Genomic DNA, 14979 nt, shown 5'->3' with positions numbered 1-14979 from the left:
AGGAATTCCCACTTCGGAGGGAAGAGGCCCCCCGTGACGAACAGCGCACAGGAGCTGATGAAGAGGCCCCGGAAGCACAGGAGGATCCCGCTGAACCCGCGGAACCCGAGGTCCCTCAAAGACCCGCACTCCGCCGTGCACGGGCACCCCGCCGTGCACGGGTTCAACAAGCACAACAAGAGGAAATAGCGGAGGTGCGGGTTCTACTGGAGTACATAGACCAGATGCGTACCTCCCGGATAGAAAATATAGAAGGACGACACAGAATACTTGATGGCCAAAATCAAATTATTCAAGGACAAAATGAAATCATCAACATACTGAATCGAATAGAAGAAGGACAAACCAGAATGTTTCAGCTTCATCAAGAAATGTTCACTTTTTTCCGGGAGGCGCATGCTGGTCTACCTCCTGTTGCTGTGCCTCTTGTTGCTGGGCCTCTTGCTGCTGGGCCATCTCCTCCTGCCGGCCCATCTCATCCTCCTCAGCCATCTACTCCTCCTCCTCCTCCTCAGCCATCTACTCATCCTCCTCAGCCATCTTCTCCTCCTCATCCATCTTCTCCTCCTCAGCCATCTACTCCTCACCTTGGTCATCCCAGTACTCTTCCTTCCACTCCTCCCACAACAGCTCCAAGGAGGACTCTTCAGAGTCGGCAGTTGCCTCTCCCAGAGCCTCAGCCCCGTGGGAAGAGGGGAAGGAAGAGGAAGTAAGTATTTTTTTCCATCTTCACTTGTTTTTTTAATTTAATGTGTAATGGATAGGTATGTGATGATGTGGTTTTCATACACTTGTGGACCACACTCTGTATATAATCGACTTCTATGGGACCGGGTCCATGGAGGAAGATTCTTTGCAGAGTGTGGGTTATAAGTGTGTGAAAACCACATCATCACATACCTATCCTTGTTCATGATATTGATTGGTTTCTGTGATGTGATGTCCAAACTGTTTCCCGAATCGCTAACTAAATTACCATAACAATTATCCATGATGGCATATTACTGTTTGAATGCCAATAACACAGCTTAAAGGGACAGTCAGAAAATTATTGATTACAAAGAAAACACTGTATTACGCATTATAAAGTTTGAAACAACAAAACATGGAGAAATACATGTGTGACTTATGTGCTTACCCTTGTATCTATGACTATGAAAAATGACCACTTATTTGTTGTTCATACATAACAACATTTTAGATATCAATGATCAATACATGGTCAATAATATGCTGTATGAGCACAAGGTTTTACATATACAAATGCTATCCAAATGCCCTCTAGTGCTCAAATTGTATAATGATTACAAGCACTCTTCAAGATTGAAGAAATGAGCACACCAACCTCATAGGTTTAGATAGCAAATTTAAATAAACCCAGACAAATGTTCAATTGTTGAGAAACATTTGATATCCTTGATATTACATAATTGACTTTTAGAATAATGAAAAAAATAAAAAATTTTCTAAACTGTCCCTTTAACAACATTACATATGCTAACACATATTTTAAGCTTGTTGGTATATCTACATGTACTTTGTCAAAAAATAAATATTGAAATCACATTTATATTGACGTGTTAAATAAAGTCTATTTTCTTTAAGAGACATTATTGTGTTAATATTTTATTGTAAAGACATTTTTTTTTAACAATGAATATGGTTTAAAGTCCTTTTAGGAGTGGGGGGGGGGTGAAAATATGCTAACAATAATATATTTGAAGATTAAACTATGTGGATCTCATACATGATACAAAAAACAACATTTGCATTCAAGGGACAGTATCCTATATTTTTAACATAACTGTATGTAATAGACACTACTACAAACAACAAGATTAACATATACTGATATCAATATTAAAAAGCTTCAAACACTTGAAAATAAAATAGGGTTAGCTATATTGAAAATATAGATGAACCACCATTACAACCGTAAAACAACACAATACCCCATCATTAACATATGAAAAGACCCTTTACACAAACTGGACAAAGCTGGAGATGGTACTCACATGAAACTCAGAGGCTTTGCGAGGAGTAAGAAAATTACTTACATTTTCTTAGAACAGAAGAAAAAATAAACCTATTGGTTAAACAATGGACTATCTAACTAGAGACAAAATCCAAGCTTTTGATTTATAATGTGAGTGTCTAATGAACCTTTAATAAAATATACAACGAAATTACATTTAGAAGAAGTCGGCATCATATATTTAGCATATGATAAATGCATATTGATTACTTTATTCAAACACAATAGCGCATATTTATTAATTAGATATATTCAACATTAAACACAACATTAATTTTTCAGAAAAAGGAACATATTGTTGACAAACATATTAAACATGGACTGTAGAGATTTGCACTTGCCTATAAATATCCTATGCATGAAAACATTTTTCTTTCGTTCGTTTATTCAACCAGACATCCAGCAAAAGAGAATGTGGTGGTCTTTATCAGCTACGGGTCAACAATGTAACATGATGCAAATAATACATATTCGCAAGCTTTTTAAAATTGGATGCAGTCACAAACGTTTTTAACGTGCACAAATATTGCGGGACTACGTAATCCAATCAGACGTTTTTTTACCTTTACATGTGCCGTCTTAACATGGCGCTTCCTTGATCACGTAAGAACGCCATCCAATGAAAGGCACATTATTGATCACGTAAGAACGCCCAAAAAAAAAGGCGCATCCTTGATCGCGTCAAAACGCAATCCAATAAAAGGCATATTCCTGATCACGTAAGAACGTCAGTCAATACAAGGAATCATTGGACAGCCTGGCAGGTGACGTCTTAAGCAACATGGCGCATCCGAGATCGCTGAAAAACCGCAGACAATACAAGGACTCAGTGACATCTTGGCATATCACTAAGAAACGTATTTATATTTTAGGAACTAGTATGTGTGTAGATTGCTATCTAGGAATGACAACAAATCCTGAATCATCTTTTCGGACTTGACTGTCCCTTGAACTATAGCTATGGTGTATATCTTTAACATTTAAAAGATACACATGAGAAATACATATGCCATTGATGTTTTAAGATATGTTTGGATTGTTGTTGAATAACAATAGTTATACATGTATTGATTAAACGTGTCATTTATTCAAGTTTAATTATTGTCAGCCTACCTATAGCCATATATGGGAGGAGATGTATTTTGTTAACATATTAGTTAACTAATATTCATCATCTAAATTATTTGCATTACACACAGAGATTTATTTGGTTACACTTTTACAATAATATAGATTTGAAAATGAAATACAGGTGCTGTCAACATTACAATAAGATTGTTTATTAATAAAATTATATGTCCTTGTTCTTGTAAAAAGGACAAAAACGCTTTACAAATGGAAATACATTCATTAACAATTGTGATCAACATCACTTAAAGGGACATTATTTTGTTTTTAAAAAGAGCATACACATAGTCAATACTATTTCAATAAAATGAACACTTTACAGGGATTATATCATTGTATCAATACTCAGATCATTTGGTAAAGGTGCATCAATTCATGCAGAGTTTCTAAATACACACATGGATCTGAACATTTAAATATACATATATACACAAATACAAATCTATATATACATATATAAAGAAATTACTCTGCTAATCATAATCAGGCAATGATAGAGCTAAGAGAAAATAATATAAAGACAAATAATAAGATTACATTGGAGATGTTAATCTTAAAGTCATTTACTATTGTCTTACATATATGATTTCATTATAACAAATATATTTGGTAGGTCCCTTTAAGGATCAACAACATAAACTAGAGCTTTCAAAAAATAACAGGAAGAATGAGGACAAAGATTTGTGAAATAAAATGTATTTTATTAGTATGTAAGAAAACATACACAACGTTTATAAATAATCTTGTAAAAATAAGGAATATATGAGCCATATGACAAGGTAACACAGTGCATCACAGTCCATGAAGAGAGTTGCCAAGGGCCAGCATAGCCCCATTGGAGACACATGGCAAGGTAACACAGTGCATCACAGTCCATGAAGAGAGTTGCCAAGGGCCAGCATAGCCCCATTGGAGACATATGACAAGGTAACACAGTGCATCACAGTCCATGAAGAGAGTTGCCAAGGGCCAGCATAGCCCCATTGGAGACATATGACAAGGTAACACAGTGCATCACAGTCCATGAAGAGAGTTGCCAAGGGCCAGCATAGCCCCATTGGAGACACATGGCAAGGTAACACAGTGCATCACAGTCCATGAAGAGAGTTGCCAAGGGCCAGCATAGCCCCATTGGAGACACATGGCAAGGTAACACAGTGCATCACAGTCCATGAAGAGAGTTGCCAAGGGCCAGCATAGCCCCATTGGAGACATATGACAAGGTAACACAGTGCATCACAGTCCATGAAGAGAGTTGCCAAGGGCCAGCATAGCCCCATTGGAGACACATGGCAAGGTAACACAGTGCATCACAGTCCATGAAGAGAGTTGCCAAGGGCCAGCATAGCCCCATTGGAGACATATGACAAGGTAACACAGTGCATCACAGTCCATAAAGAGAGTTGCCAAGGGCCAGCATAGCCCCATTGGAGACATATGACAAGGTAACACAGTGCATCACAGTCCATGAAGAGAGTTGCCAAGGGCCAGCATAGCCCCATTGGAGACACATGGCAAGGTAACACAGTGCATCACAGTCCATGAAGAGAGTTGCCAAGGGCCAGCATAGCCCCATTGGAGACATATGACAAGGTAACACAGTGCATCACAGTCCATGAAGAGAGTTGCCAAGGGCCAGCATAGCCCCATTGGAGACACATGGCAAGGTAACACAGTGCATCACAGTCCATGAAGAGAGTTGCCAAGGGCCAGCATAGCCCCATTGGAGACATATGACAAGGTAACACAGTGCATCACAGTCCATGAAGAGAGTTGCCAAGGGCCAGCATAGCCCCATTGGAGACATATGACAAGGTAACACAGTGCATCACAGTCCATGAAGAGAGTTGCCAAGGGCCAGCATAGCCCCATTGGAGACACATGGCAAGGTAACACAGTGCATCACAGTCCATGAAGAGGGTTGCCAAGGGCCAGCATAGCCCCATTGGAGACATATGACAAGGTAACACAGTGCATCACAGTCCATGAAGAGAGTTGCCAAGGGCCAGCATAGCCCCATTGGAGACACATGGCAAGGTAACACAGTGCATCACAGTCCATGAAGAGAGTTGCCAAGGGCCAGCATAGCCCCATTGGAGACATATGACAAGGTAAAAGAGTGCAACAGGCACAACAATAAACTGAAAAAAAGGCCAAATGGCAACAATAAAAATACAAATTCAACATGTGGACGGAGGATTCTTATCTGCCACCATGGAGCATATCCAGATCCTCCACTTACTGGTCATCCTCTTCATTGTCCTGTGCATGTCCAGCTCCAGATTCAGGCCTTGAACGTAATTGCATAATTTCACGCAGAGTCAAGTCCTGAACCCGGAGCTGGGCCTGCATGGTGTCGTTCATCCCTCTCAGGACAGCTGCGTTCCTCAACACGGCCTGCTCTACTCTTGCTATCCCTTCTAGCATGAGCCATGCTGAGTCACAGCCTAAAATAAAATAAAATTAAATATTAAGGATAATTACACAACAGAATAAAAATTTTTAATACATACATTGTCATCATAAAGACAAATAATTCTTTACATAAATTAGTTTACATTTATTCTTTACACATGAATTAGGTTATTCAGACAGACAGAAATCATTAAAGGGACATGTTACTCAAACATGTTGTCCCCTTTAATTGGTTTTAGATGATCCACTTATACAGCTTGAGTGTATCAAATCTTGTTAAAGGATTTACATTGTACTTACATCAGCAATTTAAAAATTAAATTTAGACTGTGGTAGGCACACCTATCCTTAAACATTTTTGCATTGAGGACAAGCTGTGTAAACATAGCAACCAGAAGAAATTACATTCCCACTGGGTTAGACAAGAGATAATGTATCCACATTTGTACATAAAATTTTGGATCCAAGTAGTGGTGTTTGGTATATGTAGTGATATCCAATTAAAGGGACACTGAACCTAAATATTTAATGGACTGATTCAGATAGAGCATGACATGACAAATCTTTAGAAATTACACATATTCATTATATGTTTTAATTCTCAAGCTATATTTTGAATGCAAGAATGTTGCTTTTTATGGAAGCCAATATTTGTTTATGAACTTTGTTTGTGCATGCTGGTTGATGGATACATTCATCCAACAATAAAGAAATGATGGCCAGATTTATTTTATTGTTTAAACTAATTATAGGAATAACTTTTTTTCAAAAAATATATCAAGAGAATGACGAATAATTCATAAGAGTATTAAATTATACATTGGATTAACATTGCATGCTGGATTTGAATCACAATTTAACCAATTTAACTTCACTGTTCCTTTAAGTATCTTATAAAGTGTATTTAGAATGATACTTACAGCTGTGCCTGGGAAGGACAATCTGACACCCAGGACAATGAAGGTTGAGACAGGGGGGAGGGATGGGATTGGCTTGGGGAGGGATGGGAATGGCTTGGGGAGTGGTGAGCTGCCGCTCCGGGGTAGGCTGTACAGCTGGGGAGTGGGGAGTTTGGGTCTGGGCAGCTGTACGGGCCAGAATACGGGGAGAGCGGCGAAGGGGGGTGTATGGGCATTTTTTGGGAGGGACAGGATATGAAATATGGGAAGGGCTGGCAGTGGTCGGGGCATGGTCATGAGTTTGGTCATGGGAAGGGCTCTGGGTCTGTGCAGGGGTGTGGCCATGGTCAGGGGTGTGTGCATGGGGAGGGGTCTGTGACTGGGCAGGGGCGGAAACCAGATGACCAGAAGTGGTGGATCCATCTGAAAATGTAAAGAAAATATATTAACATCTCATACATCCTGACATCAAATCAACGCATTTCAAATTGATTATGTTTTCAATATACTTCGAAGTGTGTTTGAATTTGTAAACAATTCTGAAATGAGGATATGGTATCTATATAGGCACTCAGATGAATCTCAATGACTGTCTGTACAATTTGAACCTTATTATTGTGTTTTGGCATGGAATATGCATGTGACATAATGATGGCATGAATTATAAATTTTTAAAAATAAATATACAAGCAGATTTTCATGCTGCCTGATATAGAAAGGGGGCAGTAGTGTATTTGAACAGACAAATAATATTCCTTTTTAAAGGGAAAAAGCTGTAGACTTTGAATGTCTTCAATAAAATGATTTCCAAAAAAGAAACATGTTGGAAACATGATAGATATATTTCACATACCATCAGACTCCAAGGCAGCCTCTTCCTCCTCCGTCCCACATGTGACATCAATCTCTGTAAAACATAACATGTTGTGTACACCTTAAGATCAGATATTATAACATATGTTACTGTTGCTCAAATACGCACATCAATGTTGCATTAAAGATATACACACACAAAGTTATGATTTACATCATTTTGATGGAGCATACAAATGACAATAGATTTGTTATTGTCAATGAATCAGAATTTTAATGTATTGTTTGTATTAATGTTAAATTCATAAAAGCATAGTACATAGAACATTTAAGATTTCTCATGTGTGTATCACTTGATGACTGTTGTCAAAAAATCAAATGGAAACAAACATATGTTATACATCTTATGAATAACAAATGTGTAGACTAATAAAGTTGAAATTATTAATCGTTCAATATAAAAAAAAAATAATATATAATCAGAAGATAAATATTTTGATTTTTTATAATGTTATGCTTCATCAGAATCATGATCATAATATTGATTAGCAATACACCTTCAATTACATATAAATGAGTCAATGGACTTACCAGGAGACCGCAAAGGCGGCTCTATGTCACTGCTGGATTCCTGTGGGCTCACCACACCAACTCTCTCTATGAATGATATAGATATATATTATTAAACACATTTGGGATATCACTAAATCACATCTGTCTAGAATTTTAACATTAATCAACTTTAAAATGTGAAGAATAGAGCAGTCATTACACCAGAAAATGCTTGATTGAATCAAGGGGATTCTGTAAAAATATCTGTATTGAACATATGTTTAATGTCAGACTACATTAGACATCAAATTCATCTCAGATGCTGCTATTGCATATCTAAATATACCCAATGATCAATGTTCTTAACCCTTTAAGGACACAGCTTTCACTTAGCTCAATTGTTTTATGACGGAATAATTCCGTCATATGTCCTTAAGAAGTTACAAGAATACACACAAACCACATATTGAGGAGCATCTGTTGACAAATCTAAACAAACATGTGTCACATCGACCCATTTTTGCAATGTACAGTAATCTTGTTTAGGACACAACACATATTTATCACAATACATAACAAAATTGATTATTACAAATATGTAATCATGGTGCTGTTAGAGTATGCAGATATCTATAAAGTAACTCCAACAGAGAATTTGATTTATATATCAATAGTTTTTAATAAAAAGAATGTAAAGATGAATGAATCTATTTTGTCTTAAAGGGACACTGACATGATTAATTTAAATAATTGATTTCTATGTTCAAACTGTTAAAAATGATTTAACATTGACTCCTATTATAATTAGAATGTTGCTCGATATTAATCTTAAAGGCAGATAAGGAATATTGGATTCAATAAATATTGTTTGTTGAAGGTATCCACCAATCATCAATAAAAACCCAGGTTGGTCAACCAAAATTTAGATGCACATAAACGTACTTTCTTTATTTTAAAATACATTTAGCAATAGAATATGTCACATATGATGATAGTATTATATTTTTATGTTTATTAATATTGCATACTGTATCTGAATGACAATATTAATAATTGTAGCTCAGTATCCCTTTAATCTAAAATTAAATTGATTCCACAATGTTGTTGTTAATGAATTATCTACTCCATATGTTGATGTCATGAATGGTATTGAGCATGCAATTAAAATCTAATATGTTATTTAAGGATATCCGAATAATTATTTAATTTTCATCTATTAAATAGACATTACATATAAATATTGAACAATGTGTATTTAGTATGTAATGTTCAGTCCATGTTTCTAAGACAAATGTCAATTAAAAAGAGACATACCATACTGTGACAAGCCCTGGCTTGAGGATCCAGCAGCCACATCCATATCTGTAATATATTAAATGAGGATTGCATATCATTAATACTAATCATGCCATGTTTAAAATATTTACATTAATAACAAATCAATTGAAAAATATTAATCCTTTGGTAGTCCCATGAGTTAATTGTTTCCTCAATTAAATTAATTATAAATATATCCTGGACTCTTATTTTCAATCAGTTGTGTTGTTTACTGTATCTTTAAGAATATCTGCTTGTTATTACATAATCATCAATTGATGGCCATATGTTATAATTTATTTGTATTATTCGTTTTTTATTAGCTATAATATTTAAATTAAGAATACTGTATTCTTGGGGGGCGGAGCCAACCGTCGAAGAGTATGGCAGCACAACTCTGGAGCTCTGCAATAGAAATTTAAGAAAAACAACAAAAATGTTATATAGGATACTCTAAAGTCTCCTCTGGCGATAATAAAGCCTTTCAAATATATCCACAGAGATCAGAATGAATTGAGCGGCTGTAAGCACATCTGAAACCAACATCCTTATTCAAGGCCTACACTCCCTGCAACTAGGAGCTGAACCGCATGGATCTATAGCACACAAGTAACGCAGCTCATACAAATGCTCTGAAAGACTTTATCACTACCAATTACTGTGAGCCCATATACAGGAGAAATGGAGGCCGCACTACACCTATCTATAAAAAGCTTATGTGACAAACTGGATTATCATTATATGCAGCTTTCACGCTGCTTCTCTGAATGTCATCGCACTTGCAGTCTCCAAGATGGCGACTTGGCCTCTGCTGTTTTGCCTCCTGAGCCCGCGGTATTAAGTGATACTGATCCAGGCTGGTTCTCACAGCTAGAGGCTCTCCCTCGGGAAGAGTCTGAAAGTCATGTTTCTGCGGAGGCGGGTGTGCAGGAGGATGAGGCTATGGCTTACTTGTGCATAGGACAGCGGAGACGTACGAGCGAGATCCACCCGTCACCGGCAGTTTGGAGACCCCAGTATCTGGATATGATCGCACCTATCTCTGAGCTACAGCAAACAGGTGATACCTACCCGGTTTACCTCCTTTCAGCTCACACCTCTGCCCCTGACACATGGGATCCCGATATCCACTCACAAGCTCACGGTACCACAGCGAATTGGAGTCCAGCCCAGCACCTTTTAGATACTCGCTGCACTGTGTTGTCCCTTCAGTTGAAAATCAGGCTCCTGCTTATGGAGGGTGACAGTAGCGCCCAGCACTTACTACCATCGGCTGATTTATGGAGCCTCCTGACCACTCCACGGCACATGGAAATCCACCCGGATACCAGCAGTAGAGAACAATCATGGGCCCTAGGAACAGGAGCTCCTGGAGTCTCCCGGACCACTCGAGACTATAGAATTGGTGTTGGGTAATGCTATCAATGCCATCTCATCCCTCAAAAGTTTACTTCATGGTGGGACGCTATTTTTCACTCTCCTTCCCTGAATACTGATGTTACCGTCAGTTCATCAGTTCTGTTGGACCTTTCAGAAGCCCTTATAGTAACTCCTGGTTATCTGCTTAACACCTAAAGTTTAACATGTTAAGTGACTTTGTTCTCTTCTAGTTACTACCTGTGTTACTCTATGATTTTGTATGATGTTGCGACTACCACTCCTAATAGCCCCCTATATTATTAGTTATGTCCTGAGTGAGTTATATCTCGGTGGAATTGAATCTTTTGTCACTGTCTCGCTAGCACACAGCAGCTATGCTCTTTGTTTAAATAGTCTCCTGATATGACATTATTTAATTTATATACTTTCTCTCTCCTCTAGCGCTAGCCCTAAGGAGTCCACAGCTGGCTGCAGTGTAAAATTTTATGTTTCTATGTTATATTAACTGTTCAATACTAATCAACTTTTTGCACCTAAAAGGGGGCTCTACCTAGAAGATATATTTTGCCCACAACCGCTATAATTTAGAACCCTATGTCACGCTAATATGTGGTCCATGCTCTTATGGTAAACTGTATATGATCTTTTGGGGAGTGCAGTTAATAATATATTACTCCACACTGATGTGTTTATGTTATAGCTGGAATAGGTCCTTTACTTGTTTATAATTTACTGCAGGTTTAGTTTAAATACAAAAAGCAGCATCCTATGATGGGTTTTGTAATAGTACCATTGCTCTGTTATACTGTCTTAGTCCTCCAGAATATTATCGTTATTATGGGAGGAATAGCGATATTTGAGGACAGTGAACTCTCAGCCACCACACAATAAACTGTCTTAGGTCACACATAAAACTATCAAACAACACTAGATTATATTTATCTGTCTGATGATGGCGATGTTTGTGATCTCACTTCAAACCTATCTTTAGCCTACAGCTTAGTACAGAGGGAAAGAGCACATTTTTCTACATATCATTTATGCTGGGGGTAGATAGTAAATAACACTATTTGTAACATGGAACCATACGTTGCAGACACACTGCTTCCCACAACACACGGCCATAACTAATTCAGACCTATTTGTCTTGCAGGCTAGCTGATCCAGCTTACTTTGTTTATCTCCTAACTTTGCATAATTAAGCTCTCTCCAGAGGGGTAACCCTACAAGTAGATCTTATCCTGCTCTTCCTTACTTCTTAGATCAATATCACCCTTTTGATCCCTAATATTGCAGTGCCCTTTAAAATAACACTTGAAGATTACATATTTGCTTCCTGCGAACAAAACTACCCATAGGTCTCAAGTTAAGCTAGGCCTAGGCGAAATAGTTATATGCTCCTCATATCTACACAACCGACCTTGTGAGCGCTGCACTTATACGCATAGGGTATAATCCTACTGTTGTCTTCCAGTATATTCCCTCCTGAACACGCAGAGTTATATTCCCTTTGCGCTAGACTAGGACTTTAGTTAAATGTATTTTAATACCATCATACGAATACATGTTACTATCTCATCATTATACTAGACCCCCTAGCCATACATAGCTTGCCTTTCGAGTCCTCATGTAGTCCATAGTAGAGATTCGAGCACTAAAACCTCCCCCTTTTATCTATGTAAGAGACTTACAACCAGTATCTGCATCTATTCCTCAATATCTGTAATATAGCCACCTTTAAATTTGTTTCCCTATCTCTCCCATATTGTTAGTGTCTGGTTTAATGTCCTGGATTGATCCATAACGCATACCTTAAGGTAGTTCCAATATAACTGGCTGGCAGACATAAATCAGTTCCCTTATAGTATATACCCTGGGGCTACCCCAAATATTTAAACCTATCTCTCATGTTGGGTATGTTTATACTTGTTTGAAAAGCGCACTACTTAAATATCCCCAAACAATACTTTTCAGTTCGAGAGCCTGCATTGGCTCTACTGGGGACTCTCAACACATATTATAAAGGTCACGACTGGGCTGTGTTAACTGGGAAAGCACGGCTCAGCTTATTAGATAAATTAATGACCTCAGTTTGGATATACATGTAGTAACTTACATTATACATGTGTTGGAGATGTCTGATTGGGTAGGTGCTTTACCTTTTATTTATTCTTTTCTACCTCTGTTTTTTTTTTATATACTTAGTTATCCCCTCCTGTTTGTATCCTTCTTAGGAAACTTTACTTATTTTTACATACCCCAGCCTAAATCTATCCACGATGTGTTTAGAGGATAATTGTATTACGTAGTGTACACTAAGGATATGTGCTCTCAGAATAGTTTTGACTTTGACATACTAACTGGCTCCGCCCCCCCATTCCCCCCTCTTATATCTTGAGCGGCTCTCGCCCGCTGTATTCCCCTTCCCCATAAAACCATAGAGTTACCTCCTCCCTAGCCTTACCCCTATCTAAATAGATACCTCGCTCTTTTTCTTATATAGCTAGGAGAGGACCATTCTTGTGTATATTACATTTATAATACTCTATAACAAAACTGAAGTCTCTTTATGATATAACCCACATTTCATAGCAACGTTTGAGTTACAGAAATGCATTACTTTGCCACTTATGTTGTATATACATTGATCTGTAATCGTTTTGGGACATACTCCATATCTTGTCTCTGTTTATGACTTCAATAAAAATTATTTAAAAAAAAAAAAGAATACTGTATTCTTCACTAATCTAAGAATTTCCATTTAATTTTTAACAACATGTATAAAGCAATGCCACTTTCCGCAAACCCATGTTAACGTGGATGAGAAATGCCATTTTCGCGATCATTGCGCAATGATTCCAAGCGGAATTACGCATCCGTCATTTGAACAACATGTATAAAGCAATGCCACTTTCCGCAAACCCATGTTAACGTGGATGAGAAATGCCATTTTCGCGATCATTGCGCAATGATTCAAAGCGGAATTACGCATCCGTCATTTGAACAACATGTATAAAGCAATGCCACTTTCCGCAAACCCATGTTAACGTGGATGAGAAATGCCATTTTCGCGATCATTGCGCAATGATTCCAAGCGGAATTACGCATCCGTCATTTGAACAACATGTATAAAGCAATGCCACTTTCCGCAAACCCATGTTAACGTGGATGAGAAATTACATTTCCGCTCTGTGACGCATATTCTGTAGAGCGCAAGAAACATCATTCCTATTTCATGTGTCAATAATCTAAAATCAGATATCTAAACATCATATGTAGTGTATGTTGTGAGATCTGTATAGGTTTAGTATCTGACTATATACACATTTTTTGATTATAAAAAAAAAAAGAATATTATATGAAGTTGGATAATTACCTGGTTCAGATTCTCTATCATCTCCTCCCAGGCCACCGGACGGAGAAGCATCTGCCCTGTCCCCTGCGTCAGGACTTTCAGATCCCGCAGCTGGGAGGGAAGAAGAGGAGGCCGAGGATGGCGAGGATCTAAATCTTTTGGGGACCCGGAGATTGAGGAGCTCGCATAAAGTCACCTCATAAGGGAGTAGGTACAGTTTCCGCGGGGCCTTTCTTTGGCCCCCTCTTTTACGGGCTTGTACCCAGTCCCTTATGAGGTTTACTTTTTTCGATAAACGCAACCTCATATCTCCGAATCTCCTCATGATCTGATCCTGGGTCCTCTGGACGTCACACACCAATCTAACCGCATTGGTGATAGACTCCCAGAGGGCCTTCTTAACAGGCGCATCTGTCGAGCTCCTCTTGTTCCCAAACAGCTGGGGATAAAAGTCCTTGATGGCGTGGACCAGTGCAGCGCTCTCCTCCTTGGTGAACCTGGGAACTGACATGCCTGCTCGGTTTGCTAATATAATATATAAATATATAAATATATATACTGCCTGCAGGCATTAGAGAACTGACAAAGATGGCAACGTGTAATGGACTTTTATATGGTGAAGTAAACATGAGATGCACCATGGGACAATTTATCTGTACATCTGATTGGATAAAAGTTAGAAATATTGTTATAATGTCTGTGAGACCATCCTGACTCAAGTTGTGTTTGTGTGATGAACTCTGATTGGCCGTTCCTTAATGTTTCATATCTTAGTAACTTCCTTACACATACCGCTTGGTGGTGCTGTAACTTCATTTTTCATGTAGACTTATTTGTAACTCATGGGCCTGTCATGCGGATATGTGTGACGCAGATTTAATATCCGTGATCCGTTAAATATTAATGATTAAATACTCTTTAAAATCTAATACTGTCACATTATTAATGTTGTAGACATTTCTCGGTTTAATAACGGTCTGTTTCTTTAATACAAATACACATTTCATATTGTATGTCTTTATTGTTCTTTAAATACATTTATTGTGAAGTATTGACATTGCTCTATTAAATGTCTTTATAATGCA

Source organism: Bombina bombina, chromosome 3 (genome assembly GCF_027579735.1).
Source record: "Bombina bombina isolate aBomBom1 chromosome 3, aBomBom1.pri, whole genome shotgun sequence".
NCBI classification, from domain to species: Eukaryota; Metazoa; Chordata; class Amphibia; order Anura; family Bombinatoridae; genus Bombina; species Bombina bombina.
The sequence above is the reverse complement of the archived record's forward strand: the minus strand, read 5'-3'. Positions refer to the sequence as shown.